Here is a 16,133-nt window from a genome sequence, read left to right on the forward strand (position 1 = left end):
CATGGTTGTATATGGAAGGATTAATTGAGATAATAAGTGCAAAATATTTAGCATCCTTCCTGGCAGGAAGGAAGTACCCAACAAGTTCCAGTGGTTAATATTGTTTCCTTCAATTATAGTTTCTGTGGGTGGTTATATCACAGGGGGACTATTGAATAGTACCTTGTTTGCCTGAGAGGATCTATGGATCCTACTACCTCCTTACTGAGAACATCTGGAAAAAATGGCCTGTAATACTTGACCTTGGGGAGTCCCCATTGGTTTGGTCAATTTCTCTCTCACAGCTATGAAGTGACACTCTCTGAATAAGCACTTAGCCCTCCATGTGCTGGCTGCAGGCATTATTTGTGGACAGCATTTTTTCTTTTCCTCCTCTTCCTCTCCCACGCCCCCACTCCTGGGGACTGAACTCAGGGTCTCACATATTCTAGATAAGCACTCTGCCACTGAACCACAATTTTTACTGTATACTTTTTATTTTGATACATTATGGCACTAAGGCACCCAGGCTGACCCTGAGCTCATGGTAAAACCTAGACCTTAAACTTGTTATCTTCCCTCAGCCTCTATAGTAGCTGGGATGGCAGACCTGTGCCAAGCCTGGCCACTTTTCTCATGTGTTATCACTGTACAATGTGAAATGAAAGCCTGTGCTGAGAAGTGTTAGCTAAACATTAAGCAACAGCTATGTTCCCAGGCTCCACTAACTGCCTGCTTATGATTGTGTGTAATGACCACCAGGGATTTCAAAGACCACATAGCAAACAGACATCATGGAACCTAAAGGTTCTTTGGTCAGGTGGTTTTATATAGGGTTTGTCTGTGGACACACCTAAAAGACAATCAAAGGGCTTTCAAAGTTGCAGAGGAAGGAGAGTAAGAGAATCAGCAGCAGCTGAGCAGCACTTTATGGCTATGTCCTTCCAGGGAAGGGAATCCTGTCTACCAGGTCAGTTAACCAGGTCTTGACTCTGGAGAGATGCTATATCTCAGCCAAAGTGCTCAAGAGTTAAGGGCAAGAGAAACACATACGGTCCCATCTGGTTTCCTAGAGTGAAATTCCTTCGTGAATTTATGCAGGACTGGTGCATTTCTGAGGCTTATGTCTGCTTATAGAGACTCCTCTCAAGCCCCTTGGAAAGCAGTACTTTTGGGAACTCATACCAGGTATAATGGACAAACTTGTAAACTGTGGCATGGTTTGCATTGTGGGCAAACTTCAGGAGCAGCTCCTGCAATGGGGCATTCTCTGCTCTAGACAAGAGACAATGGAGAATCATCTTCCATATTGTCCTTTTTGGCCAGTGATGTCACTTTGACAGGCTTCTGTTTGAAGAGCCTGGACGTTAAGAGAATGGGAAGAAATGGCCAACTGTATCTGCGGAGTGGCCAGACTAATCCTCCAGGGAGTATGTACAACCCATTTTAAGACACTTAAAGAAGTAAAAACCTTAAGGACTCAGGTCTCCAAACAGTCCAGTGTCCACAAGGGAAGGTCAATGCCAGGACTATTAGGCTTTGTGCTGAGGAAAAATTCCTTCCATGTATCAGGAAATGGCCAGCATAGGCATTTATTTGTGCTTAAGAATTTCAGACTCCAGGATAGGACACAGATATGTCCCATCTGTGGCCACCTAATTTTGAAATGTCAACCCCAAGTGTGTAGACTGGGGAGTTGCTTTCCCTGGGCCTGCGAAAGACATGAAAGAAACAATGAGTGAATGAATGATCATGACTGTGACTGCACAGCTATGAGGATTCTTTTTAAGAATGCTTGCCCTTGAGATGCTGTATAGTAAGTGTCTGAGGTCGAGTCTCTGTCCATCAAAACTTCCAGTTTGGGTTCTCATGGATCTTTCTTTCTAAGGGACAGGGAAAGGGGTGTTGGCAATACAGATGGAGCCTAAAGGATGCATCAGGCTGCAATTTTCTGGTACCTAGAACACAGATTTAGAAAATTGGTTAAGTGAAACCAGAGAAACCTGGAGTCCATGGAGGGCTCTTGAGAAGATGAGGTGTGTGAGAACTCTGTCACTTTCCCTTCCTCCCCACTTCCATGACTATCTTATAAAAGAAATCCTCATCTCTGGCTACACTCTCTGATGAGGTCTGTGGTCCTTGGGCAGGTATGTCTCAGTGTGGTAGAATAACTGAGAAACGTTCTGAAATCTTAAGAGCATACATGCTCATTCCCAATTGTTGCTTCCTTGAGATGATGGTATTTTGTTGTATTAAACAAATTTCATGGTTGAAATCTCTGCTAGCCAGCAGCAGCTGGTGCCACCAGCAAAATAGAATCTGCATAGATGAAGTCAGATCCACTGCCTGGGAAACTGGACAGAATGAGCAGGGTAGCTTGACAGCTGGGAGCTCTAGAGTGAGAGAAGCCATGGGGTGCTTTGGTGATAAGTTGTGGTCAGAACAGGATAGGACAGGAGCCTATCAGGATGAACTAGAAGTGTGTCATCTGAACTATCAAGGACATCCTAAACATCAGCATGGAAGTGAAGACACAGAGAAGCCAAACTCCCAACAGAGACAACAGGTCATCATTAAGAGCTAGGAGGCTAAATGGGAGCTTGTCCTACCTGGCAGTTACTAAATGAATTACTTCACATTTCCACTTACATCCTGTGTCTTAAAGGGCTTCCCTCTATAGGAGGTTATAATTTTGTATTGAGCATGGATTACATGTAGGATAGGCACTTTGCATGCATTATCTCAGGTAATTCTTCCTAGGATTCTGAAAAGCACATATGTTCACTATCCCCATCTTATAGGTGAAGAAACTGGATCATATGGAGGATTGCAAGAGCAGAGGTAGAGACCTCTGTCCTATGTCTGTGGACTCAAGAAGTTATGAAGAACTTGGATGTTTTCTGTTTCTGAGAGCCTCCTATCACCTTACCACCTGCACAACAGACGGAGGCAGCGATGGGGCAGAGCAAATGTAAGACTTCAGAACACTGGAAGTTCAGAGAACATACTTCAGGACATTTCTATAGACCAAGCTGTTATGATTTCTGAGCCAGCCCTCAACAAGTACATAGATGTGTTTGGGATGGATTTGTTTTGTGCCTGTTTTTCCTACTATGTACTGCGCTGGGGCTGTAGGGCATAAGATGAACAGGGCATGAAGAAAGCCCTCTTGCCTATAATCCCCAAGGACCATCAAGGAACTGGACACTGTAATCTATCTCTTAGAAGGCTCTTGTTGTGTGATCCTATTCCTAGGAAGTTGATATCTACTCTCCCCAGATAGGAAAATGATGACAGATCAAAGTAATGATAGCACCAAAGTCCAACTTGGTGAACCTTAGAGTTTTATTGGCATTAGTTAGAGGAACATAAATGTCTCTCTGAAATTGCAAACAAGCCTCAATGAAATGTTTTCTTTTTTAAAAGTTGCTGTGGTCATAGTGTCTCTTCACAGCAATAGAGCACTGACTAAGACAATATGCTTGGTGAGGGAGGGGTTTAGTGAATCTTCAGGAATTTCTGAAGCTTTTGAACTACATTTTTAGCTTAATGAGCTTCCCTGCAGGATTAAAGGTCTCACCTCCCCTTACATCACTCTGCTGCTTCACATTTCCATTTACATCCCGTGTCTTAAGGGGCTTCCCTCTAATATAAGAGGTTGTAATTTTGAAGGAAACTATTGCATAATAGTTCCTTTGCCTATAGAAATTTGAGGACTATCCCCTGGTTTCAGGTCATATCTAGAGACAAGCACAGGGAACAATGGCAATAAAATAAAAGATAAATAACTGGACTTTGCTAAAATTAAGATCTGCTTTGTCAATGTTCTACTGCTGTGACGAGACAGTATGACCACAGCAACTCTTATAAAGGAAAGCATTTAATTGGGGTTGGCTTACAGATTCAGAGGTTTAGTCCATAATTGTCATGGAGTGAAGCGTGGCAGAATGCAGGCAAACATGGTGCTGGAGTAGTAGCTACTAATTCTATATCTGGATCTGTAGGCAACAGGATAACAGAGACACTGGGCCTGGCTTGAGCTTTTGAAAATCCAAAGCCCACCTCCAATGACACTTAACATAAGCTACAGTCAAGAATAGGGAACCTTAACTGAGAAAATGGTCCCCGCCAGGTTGGCTTGTGAGGAAGCCTGTGGTGCATTTTTGTAAATAGAAATTGATGTGGAAGGGCCTAGGACACTGTGGGTGGTACTCTGGGCAGGTGGTCCTGAGGTGAATAAGAAATTAGGCTAAACAAGCCATGGGGAGCAAGCTAGTGAGCAGCACTCCTCTATAATCTCTGCTTCAGTTACTTCTTCTGGGTTTTGCCTTATGTCCCCACCGTGACTTCCCTGGATGATGATGATATATATATATATATATATATATATATATATATATATATATATATATATACAAGTTGCAAGATGAAATAAACCCTTTCCTTCCCAAGTTGCTTTTGGTCATGGTGTTTTATCACAGCAATAGAAACCCTAACTAAGACAGGTGTCTGTGTCTCCTACACTCCTGAAAGTAATCCAAGAAACTCACTGATTCACCAAAAAGAATGTGGATGGAACTTTTTTTTTCTGACACCAGTACTGGAGAATAGAAGTAAATTTTCACAGGAAAGGTTATCTAAAACAACACAAAACCATTTACATCAAGTTCAAAATCAGATGAAACTCATCAATGGTGGTATAAGTTATAATACATGTTAGCTTGGCAGGGCCATGTACTGGAAATATGCTCTGTCTTGATCTGAGTGATGAGCACACAATGGAACAATGGATGTGTAGTTTAAAATTAGTTAGGTTGGACACATGATATACTCACTGAATTCTACATCTACATCTAAAACAAGAATACCACAAAATTCAAGTCTCAGATCTACATAGTTCTTTGGACTTTTACCCATTACAACTCTAGAGATGTCCCTAACTCTATTTTGGGCCTATGGATCTCTCCTCTGTGATTCAAAGAGACATGCAAACATCTAGTCCTTCATTCTCCAGATTGAGCCTCTCACTATAGCCCTTCTTGTGGCTATTGATTTAGCAACATAGGTCACAGCATAAACTCTCAGAGGCCCAACCTCTGGTCCAGCAACTGAATCAAGAACCCCACAGAACTAAAAGTGAACCCCATGGAGGTCTCTTTCCAGCTTGATGTTGTGCACACAATCTACCAAGTTCCAGGTTCCAGGCCATGCTTTACAAAAGGGAGGTAAACCAATCCTGAAACATATCTTCCTCCTATCCTTCACAACATAGTTCATCTCTTCAGGGTCATTTTCCTGTCTCTCTGGATGACTAGGGGTCCTTGGATTCACTCTCCATTTTTCAGCTCTACAGGCTATTTACTTCTGAGTGGCACAGTATCTGGTGCCTCTGGATTCAGGATTTATCCTGATCTTTACTTGCTGAACATTTCTTTTTTCCAGTTTATAAATTCTCCATAGCAGAGCAGTCAGGATAGGGGGGGGGGGCAGTTTAGCCTTTATAGACAAGGAAACTGAGACCCAGCAAAGTGAGCAGCTCATCTAAAGTCTACATAGTTGCTTAGTGGTAACTATGGGATTAAAGCAGGTCCTAAGGCCCCATTTAATTGGGTGAGCATTCCCACCTTCTGCATGATCACAGGCAAAGTGATCCCAAAGTCCTTTCCAAACTGGGGGGGAGGGGTGGGCAGAGAACAAGGAGCTGCTTAGTTCAAGACAATCTGATACCCTGGCAGTTGCAGTCTAGTGCTGAAAGCCTGGAAACTTCATAGAGTGTTCCTGCTGTTAGGAAGCAGGAGTTTGATGTGACGAGATCACTGCAGTAAGTGACACACTCAGATGGGATGCAGCCACAGAGGCTGCCTTTTCCCCGTAGACTTCTTATCTGGGCCGTCTTTTGGAAGGTCCTGTTCTAATGGAATTTTCCTTCCCAAGTCAATTTTCACCTGTCAATTTTCTCTGAAACCCCTATACCCACCTCAGACACACAGATGGATGGACCTCATCAGTCTTAGACATCTCCTGATCCAGTCATGTTGACAACCAAGACTGACCACCATACGTAGCTTGCCCAGTGCATTAGTCAGGGCTGCTTAGTTATGTATATATAATTTATTATAGTGGCTTACAGGCTGTAGTCCAGCCAGGCCTACAATGGCTGTCTTTCAATGGAAAGTCCAAGAATCCAGTAGTTGTTAAGTCCATGTCTCAGCTGGTCTTCAGTATATGCTGGAATCTCTGAGAAGTAGGCTTTAAAACCAGTGAAGGGGGCTGGAGAGATGGCTCAGAGGTTAAGAGCACTGACTGTTCTTCCAGAGGTCCTGAGTTCAATTCCCAGCAACCACATGGTGGCTCACAACCATCTGTAATGAGATCTGGCACCCTCTTCTGTATACATAATAAATACATCTTTTAAAAAAAAATGAAGGAATGGACTTGCCAGCAGAGTGAGGGCAAGCAAGCAAAGAACAAGAGTTTCCCTCTCACACGAATTTTATATAGACTTCTAACAGAAGATCTATCCCTGATGCATGAGCTGACTTTCTTAAGCCAGTTTCCTCTGGTGGGATGCCTTGCTCAGCCTTGATTCAGGGAGGCAGGCTTGGTCCTGCCAGGATTTTCTGACTCCCCATGGGAGTCTTTTTCAGAGGAGGGGATGGGGAGTGGGTTTGGGGTGAAGGTTGAATGGGAATGAGACAAAGGATGAGAGGGGGATCTGTAGTTTGTATGTAAAATTAATAAAAAAAAATTCTAAAATAAAAATCATTCTAGAACTTGAAAAGAAAAAAAGAAGGTAGCATGATATGGACAGGCCAAAAATAATATTCAAAGACTTATACTCAACTGTCTGTATCTCAAGATAGGTTCCAACTTCCAAAGTTCCTAGACCCTCCCATATGACAGGGACTAGCCTTTAAATACGTGAGCCTCTGCAGGAGACGTCATATCCAACCCAAGCAATCACCCATCTGCTATCTGGGAATGCATTGCCAGGATCTAGACTTTCATGGGCCTATCCCCTGTGTTCCTAGTGGGGATTAGGGTGCTAGGGAGACTGGGAGAACAGTGGTACTCTCGTAGCTCTGCCTCCTAGCTCTCCCTCCTACTTGGCTTTCTATACAGGCTTGAGACCTAGGCCAGGTGAGTCAGTTGCTAGATCTCAGACACTCCACAGGAGCATACTCCATGTAGGGATACCGCAATACCAGCATCTGGATCACAGGCTTTATTAGGCAGCCAGTACTTCAGCTCAACTCACCCACTAGCCATGTAACACATTGTCTGAGGGAGACACTAATGAAATCACAATGGTGAAGCCTTGGTTAACAACATTCGCAATCAACAAGTAGGGTCCTCAGTTTTATTTGATTAGCAGCGTTCTGTGGTAGCTTAAAATTCATTGTTCACCAATTCTAGTTGTGCATTAATTACAGGCGGCTGAATAGTAATTAACTGATCACCATGTCACTCCTTTGCCACTAGGAAGGACCTCATTAATTCCAGTCTGTAAGGCTAGTGCCTTTTGCCCCACCACAACCCCCACCTCCCAATTCTCTTTCTCATTTTGGATGTTCTTGACTTATAATCAAATATGAAAGTCATACATTTTTTTAAATAACTTCTCATCTGTTTTCAGCACTAAAAAAAAAAAAAATCATGGTATTCATTATGTATTTCCTATCTCCATGTTTGGTGGTATCCTTATCAACAAGCCACTAGCATGGCTTTGGAGGCTGTTGGGAAACAGTCTAGGGCCATCTTGAGGATTGAAGAAGATTCTCAGAGAAGTGTTCATGGTTATCCGGTCTTCTAATAGATGGAACTTGTGATGTTTCCCCTTTGATAGGTTCCTGAGGCTTTGTACTCTAGTTCTAGACATGGCTGCTGATCCCTATTTACTTCTGTTCCCATGTGCCTTTCATTTCCTCTTTACTAGTAGCTGATGCTACTACACTTAGAAGGGAAAAGGTCCCCACAGGTTCATGTTTTTGAATGTGTGGTCCCCAGCTGGGGGTGCTATTTTGAGGAAGCTGTGGGCCTGGCTAGCAGAGTGGGTCAATGGGGTGGACCTATGAGGGTTTAAGCCCAGCTCAACTTGCAATCCCATTTGTGGTGCTTTGAATAAGAATGGCCCCACAGTCTCATATATTTGAATATTTAGTCATCAGAGAATGGTACCACTTGAGAAGGAATAGGAGGTGTGTCCTTGTTGGAGGAGGTGTGTCACTGGGGCTGGGCATTGAAGTTTCAAAATATCAAGCCAGGGCCCAGGATCTCCCCCTCTCTTCATGTTGCCTACAGATCAGGATGTAGGACTCTCTCACACCGTGTCTGCCAGCATGTCACCATACACCATGCTATGACAATGGACTAAACCTCTGAAACTGTAAGCCAGCCCAAATTAAATATTTTCTTTTGTAAGAATTGTCATGGTGGTGGTATCTCTTCACAGCAATAGAACACTGACTAAGACATCATTCTTGATTCTTGGTTTCCTGGTTCTGTACAGCCTGAGGGGCTCTGCTTGATTTTGCTACCATGCCTTCCCTGCCATGATGGACTGACTGAACCAGTGAATTCAAACAAATCCTTCTTACTCTAAATTGCTAGAGTGGGTATTTTGTCACAGCAATGGGGAAAAGGAGCTAATATAGCTGTGCACCTGGGTGTATATTAAAACCACATATCCCCACATGTCCTCCCCAGAATGATTCAGACCCTTCACTTCTTCCCAGGGGTATGCTTTGTTGTCATAGGCATGTTATGTTCATGTTTACTAATTAGTATAATGAAGCTAGGTGGGGTGGTACATGTCTTAAGCTCAGTAGTGGGCTGGAGGAGAGGTGGAGACTGAGATGGAAAGACTGTGGCAAATTCAAGGTGGGTGCTAACAAAGTAAAATCCTGTCTAAGGTGCTTACTTAGCATGTAAGAAGCCACATGTTTGAGTTCCATCAAATGAACTGTGTAGAGGCATGAGGAGCAGGAGTTCAAGTCATTCTCAGTTATATATCATTTTAACATCTTCCCTGGATATGTGAAATCCTGTCTCAAAAAACAAACAAACAAACAAAAGATTAAGACAAAAGGCAAAGAACATTTTGAGCCTGGTGCTCACTCCTGAATGTCTGGCCCTGATGGGAGCCCCTACAGTGATTCAAAGGTACTGGACTGTCCAGAACCATCCCTTGATCTAGGCCTATCTAACCACTTCTGTGAGGGAGCCCAGCAGGGCTCTTGCTCCATCCCAAAGCAAGTGCTGTGGATGAGAAAGGTTTGCTTAAAGTCATGACAAGTATGTGAACAGGATCTCAACTATCAAGATAACAGGAAAAGCATGTTGAAGTGGTGTTGGGTGGCCACTTATTAGACCTTAGGCTGTTCTTGGGGTCAAGGACTCTCTCTTGTTACCATTCTGTCAGCCCATCTACTCCAGAATACTTCAGAGTCTGAACATGTCTACTTAGCCCTCAGCCTTGCTAGGCACTGTCCTTTGCTGTCTGTTGCTCTGCATTTTACTCAATGGGCTCCAAGTTTTCCTTTAGTTTCAACTTAAATGCCAACCTCTTCTGAGACACCTTTCCTGAAGTCCTGGCTTAAGGGTCTCCTCTGCTTTGCCACTATACACAGGTGAGTTTCTCATTCAAAGGCTATCTCTGCACTAAGTAGCTCCTGTGTAAGTTTTTAAGCCACAACCTTCCACTCCTTATCTGCAAAGTCTCATGGCCATCTCATAGTGCAGAATGACATGAGACATGATTGCTCCTGGCAGCACTGATCTGAGCCCAAGAAAATGTTTGGCTTCTTTTGCCCATCACAAGAGTCATTGTAGTGTCTAGTCTTAAACTTATCTATGGGAGCCTGGGCGAGGAATTCAAGCCCTGCCAAGAGTGTCTGTGCAGTGCTGTATGGAGAAGGTGTCTGTGTGCAAACACCTGACTACCCAGAACAACACTCACCAAAGCACCATGCCATGGTAACACACAGCTAGTTTAGCAGTGTCTGCAGTGTGTGTCAGGCAACAGTTCTGGGTGGTTTATGGTGACACACGACAAATAGTCTTACATCACCTGCACTTAATTTGTAAAAAATAGTGTAGCTCACCAAAAAGTAAAAAGAATGAACAATAACGGACAAAAAAAAAATCTCCTAAAAGAATAATTTATTATAGTGGGAAGAGAAAGGAGGCAATTAAGATTCTGCTGCAGTTTTTGTCATGAGCTAAGGACAGGAGATGTTTGATACAGACTCTTCATCCATTGGCACACTGTACCTTGGAGAGTCTGGGGACCCACTCAACCCAGGGCTTTGCTGTGTCTCTGCACATGGAGTGGCCTTTTAAAGCTGCATTTGACTTGGCTGACTTAGCTTAGTGTTCCTGTTATGTTGATTTGGGGTGGTGGGTGGTAGGAGAAGCACAAGGTGAGCTGCCCTTGTGTGGTGTCTGAGAGGATTTCTAAGACTGTCTTGTCCTAGGGAATGAGAACTGATCTTGACTCAATGTTTTCCAAAGTGGGGCTCATTGGATACTGATTCTGAGACTTATTCTAAGAAAGAGAGGGGTATCTGGGTTGTAGAAATTTGGGGGACATCCTATGGGGTGTTTCTCCCTAGTGAGTGGTAACATCCTTCAGGGAAGGGTCAAAGATGCCTTTACTAGAAACCACCTCAACTTGATTCAACCCACTCTTGCCCCATGTCTTCTTTCTTTTTTAAGGTACTCAGTGTGTGTGTGTGTGTGTGTGTGTGTGTGTGTGTGTGTGTGTGTGTGTGTGATAAGTGCAGTGCCTGTAGCTTAGAAATGGGAATTACAGGCAATTGGGGAGCACATGATCTGGGTACTGGGAACCAAACTTATAACACCTGGAAGAGCTGGAAGTGCTCTCAATGACAGAACCATCGCCCCAGCCCCTCCCATGTTTTCTTGATGCAGATGGTAACCAAATTCAGGGGGTTCACATCCTGATGAAAGCAAACACCAGACAGAAATGGACATGCAAAACATGAAGGCATGGAAAAACATCTATTGACTGATTAGGTGAGGGGACCACAGGAGTTATTTCCAGAGCCATGTTCTCCTGAACAAGGGGGCCATGTGGGTTAGATTCCCGAAGCCTGTGCACAGTCATATGAGAAAACACATTAGGGGTAGCATGTTTCTGAGTATTCTCAGTTTAAGGTCATATTTTAAGAAGATTGCTGATATAGTTTGGGGCAAGCTTTGATAGAGGCCAAAGAGCATGTGTTTGAAGATTAAAGTGGTAAGTAGAATGCCTGTGAGCATGTATAGCTTCATCACTGACATCATAAAGTTTTAGCTGAACGTAAAGGGAGGGACACTCTGCTGTGGATATCACTCTGTATGCTGTGAATGTGTTGCTATGATTGGTTAATAAATAAAATGCTGATTGGCCAGTAGCCACATAGGAAGTATAGGCAGGACAAGCAGAAAAGAGAATTCCAGGAACAGGAAGGCTGAGTCAGGAGACGCTGCCAGCTGCCGCCAAGAGAAGCAAGATGTAAAGGTACCGGTAAGCCACCATGTGGCAAGGTATAGATATATAGAAATGGGTTAATTGAAGATCTAAGAACTAGATAGCAAGAAGCCTGCCATGGCCATACAATTTATAGGTAATATAAGTCTCTATGTGTTTACTTGGGTCTGAGTAGCTATGGGCCTGGGGCAGAACTGGAGAAAACTCCAGCTACAACACTCTGAAGGTGAATTGATATGGAAGTTTGCACTTAAAGGTGCCTGCCTCACTTGGCAGCTCACAGAATCATCCCGCTGCTTCCTGCCCACTTTAGGCATGGAAGGCAACATTCTACAGAGGTTCTTACTCTGCGAAGGCTCCCTGGGATTCCTGATATACAGTAGGGCCTAGTTATGTAAATATCTGCATCTTGGAGGGCCTGTATGTAGTCCTATGCTTGACGACATGGATACAAGGAAAGACACTGCCTTCAGTGTGCAGGGAGCACATACCCCATGAAGTTCCTCATTCCTAGGATACAGAATCACTGGATCCAGACATTTGGGGATCATGTTGGTCAGCTTGCCATTACTGTCACAAATATCTGAGGCTGACTTAGACAGAGGCAAGCTTTACCTTGGCTAACAATTTTGGGGGTTTCAGTTTATTACTGCTTAACCATGCTGCCTTTGAGTCTGTGTCTAGGCTAGCAATAGTAGTGAAAACAGTAGTGAAATGCCTGTCTCATAGGCAGGAGTTAAAAGGAAGTGAGGATGGGGCTGAGATTACCAAATCCCCTTGAGATCTTTCCACTTAGAAGTTTCACCACCAGTCAAAAGTATTTTTCTGGGGACCAGGCTATTAAGACATGAACCCTTGGAGGAATGCTGATCCTCACAGACCTCTAAGCCAGAAAGAAGGATTTAGTGAGGTGGGGGAACCACTTTCACCTTCTAGGGAAGGCCCAGCTGTATTTTAGTATAATGGGTTGAAATTCCAAGATCTTATACCTCAGCTCACATGTAACTTCTGCAGGTGGTCTTACTCCATGATGCCTTCTTCAGACACCCTGTGTCACCCAGGCTCCTAGGCTTTGTGCCTACATGCATTCCTGCTAGAATATTCTCTGAACTTGGCATTGTGAATTCATTCCTACCCTCCCAGTGCAACTGCTATCTGCTTGACCTGATCACCAACACTTTCCCCCAGGCAACAGCATTGATTCCTCTTGGAAATCATTCCTTTTCCTTCAGCTGGCTTGTGTCTGGCATTTCTGTTTGAGTCCAGAGTGTAGGCATGTGGTCCAGACCTAGCCAATTAATATTTTACCTCTCTGACCCGTGTAACAGCATGTGACTCAAGACAGGCCAGGGAGAGCTGTTCTGTTAGAAGATCCAGGGAAGACACTCTCCATTCAGGGAGTTAACTTCAGAGTTGATGTCAGAAAGCAGGAAGAGGGAGAAGTGAGAGAGTGGTGGGAAGGAAGCCAATGAGATTCCAGGTTACAGCTGTGGGTATCCTGATGGGGCACCCTGGAGAGGGAGTTACTCTAGCACATGCCTGATGGCTGGAGGTTCAGAAAGCTGAATATTGACACAGCAGCTCCTGCTCATTTCCAGTTGATGGCTTCTGCTGGCTGTGTTAAATACAGACTCCCTCTGTGCTGTTTTGCTCTCTGCACCAGCCTACTAGGCACCTGTGATGAGACACTGCTCTTAGAAGGACATGTTGGTACTGGCATTGGCCAAACACAAATGCCCAGTGAGGGAGATGGGCAGGCCAGTGTCAGGGCTTCCCATTTCCAGCTGTTTGCTGCTCTGCCCTCTGTTGGCTCAATATCTGTCCTCCAAGCATCTTGTTCTGATTTGCTTTCTGTTGCCATGATAAACATCATGACCAAAAGTATCAGGGGAGGAAGGGGTTTATTTTATCTTACAGCTTACAGTCCATTGTCAAGGGAAGCCAAGGCAGGAACTCAAGGCAGGATGGGAGCTCTAGCAGGACAAGAACTTGAAATAGAACCCATGGAGGAGTGCTGCCTATTATTCACTCTGGCTTGCTAAGCTAGCTTTCTTATGCAGCCCAGGCTTATCTGTTTAGGGATGATGCCAACCACAGTGGGCTAAGCCTGCTTACATTAAGTAGACATTAAGATAATGTCTCACAGCCACAGTCACAGGCCAATCTGACTGAGACAGTTCTTCAACTGAGGTTCCTTCTTCCCAAGTGACTCTAGGCTTGTGTCGAGTTGATAAGTGAAGCTAACCGTGACACACCTGCTGTACCTGCCCCACCTGGCTTGCCCTAATAGTGCTGCTTTCCTATTTGCTCCCTTTCTTATTGTCAGTGTGTTTTCTGGGTCTCTGTCTTCAGACTTCTCTACCAAGTTCAATTCCTGTGTTTTGTGTGAAAATAGCCACTACCCCAGAGTGTTTGCATTCTAAGAGAGATTTGCCTCCAGAAAAGAACCCAGGACACTGATCTCAGGTCCTGATAGTGGTAGTCTTCAGTATGCCTGGGAACATGTCAATAGGTGATCCACTTTTTGTCCCCTTGTGTCAGGGACCACACAGGCAGCTAAGCAATTAGGGATACTGAAGATATTTACTCAATGAATCGTACTGTCACTTTATTTTGAGCCACACTTTGCCATGACTCTAGGAAGCAGAGGCAAAACAGAAAAGAAAAGAAAAAAATCAACAGTACACAGCATGGTTTTTTTTGTTAATGATTAAAAATGTTACTTCTCTAATCTGCTTCTGAAATTGCTTTAGAGATGCCATCATTGGGACCAACGTGCACGAGGCAGTACTTAGCAAAGCAATGCTACTCAGACTCATTTGCCTAAAGCTGCTACTCGATCGAGCAATCTGTGAATAGCACCCAGGCTATCCCATGAGTCCTGTATGCATTTGGGAAATTAATTATAGCTCTCTCATAGGCATCATAAAAGTGATGCACAGGGCCATCAGTTTGCTTCCTTTCTGCAGGCAGAGCTATTAAGGCTGTGAGGGGCCTGTGAGCAGTAGCTGGCTTTGCATTCTGGCAAGAGGGAGTACAGCATGAGGAGACCTGGGAGAAGTGGAGGTATCATAGAAGTCCAGGAGGGAGGATGAAGGGAGACTCTGAGGTGTTCCAGGAAAAGCTGCTTTACATGCTGAATGCTTGTAATTAGCTTCCTTGCTAGGTCTGGCTAATCGTTCCAGGCTGTGTGAGCTAGGGCATAGTTTCTGGAAAGCCATCTCAGATGTAAGTGAAAAGTCAGCAGAGCACTTGAAGATACCAAGTGTCACTACTGTGTCAAGGAGTATTGGTGAACCAGAGAGGACAGAGTGGGTACCATGGGGACTGGACTGTAGACAACTCCATTACTGGTAGCTCTGGAAGGACAGGCCATCTGGGTCAATGTGTAAAGAGGGGATGAAGTCTTGAGTGAATATCATTTGACATGGCCAAGGTCTTTTTAAGGACTGCAATGCCTCAGACCCATGGGAGTGGCTCAGAGGGATGACAAAGCCTTCCTCTGGTCTGAGCGTGAATGTTGAGAGTGTGTGTAATCATAAGGGTTGAGAAGGATTGGCCAATGTGTGCAAAACCTCACAACTCCAACCTTCTCCTCTCTGGTGACTGTAACCTGAGACTGCTCCCCTCGGGAGACTTCTAGTTGGGCTAGCTAACCCCTCCTCCTTACACTGTGTTGAGGTTCTGGGTTGATTCATAGTTGGTGGCCTTCACTGGAGAGAACACAGCCCACAACTCCAGCTTTCTTGCACATGTGTCTGTGTGTATCCTTTCTTCATTCCCTCACTTGCCCCACTCAGGTTTCTGGGACCTTGCTATGCCATGCAGGAGTAGACACTGGGCTTCTCATCAAAGGCAACTTCAGTCTCCACCTCAGGAGCAGATGCAGATGGGATTTCCACCTGGAAGCCCTGGCCTATACTGGCCCCATCTATTAGACAGTCTCAGGCAAACTGGACTCATTCTGTCAAAATCCTACTGATGTGTCAGTTTTTATGAATGTGACAAAGCATTCAAATACACTAACTAATCAACTTGTCAAGACTTATTTATTTTATATTTTTTGAGACTGGGTCTCATTATATAGCCCTAGGTGGCCTAAAATTCACTATGTATGCCAGTTTGGCTTCCAGCTCACAGAGATTCTCCTGCCTCTGTCTTTCAAGTGCTGGGGTTAGAGGTGTGTACCACCACATGTGGCTCAGTGTTTATTTTAATTTCAGTCTGTAATCACTCAGACCTCCAGTTCTCCACATGTGAGGGTATAATACATCATGGTGGGAGTGCCCTTTCTAAGATCCAAGGCATTTCCTTGGAGAGCAGTCTGGTAATTAGAGTGTAAATGTAGAGGAACAACTACTCAGACTGAACTAAGGTGGCTAGCACTTGGCATTGGGTATTGCATAGCACGGATGAGGGGTGTAGGACCTGGTGACGTTTTAGGGAGCCCAACTACTTTTGCCTCTGCAATAGACAGGGGGATAAGCATAGATCTGTGAACACCAGGATCTAGGGGCTCACAACTCACAGAAGGATTCTAAAATGATCTCTGATTCATCATTTGTCCCTCTTAAATGATATTATTGGTTGAATATTTGTACCTTTCAAATTTGTATGTGAAAGTCCTAGCCCTCAACATGATGGTAGTAGGAGGTAGAGC

At 44.3% G+C, this 16,133-nt stretch overlaps 1 long non-coding RNA gene across 3 annotated transcripts in view; it reads left to right on the forward strand.

Moving 5' to 3' along the window:
• The window catches only part of LOC118569501, a 118,895-nt gene that overhangs the window by 48,996 nt on the left and 53,766 nt on the right, over window positions 1-16,133 (forward strand). For 2 of the 3 annotated variants that reach the window (XR_004943075.1, XR_004943076.1), the window contains exon 3: window positions 2,781-3,852. This is a non-coding gene — a long non-coding RNA (uncharacterized LOC118569501). Of the gene's footprint in view, window positions 1-2,780; window positions 3,853-16,133 lie in introns of those variants that run through there. The other variant, XR_004943077.1, reaches the window with a different exon arrangement.

The sequence above is a fragment of the Onychomys torridus genome, chromosome 1 (assembly GCF_903995425.1).
Source record: "Onychomys torridus chromosome 1, mOncTor1.1, whole genome shotgun sequence".
NCBI classification, from domain to species: domain Eukaryota; kingdom Metazoa; phylum Chordata; class Mammalia; order Rodentia; family Cricetidae; genus Onychomys; species Onychomys torridus.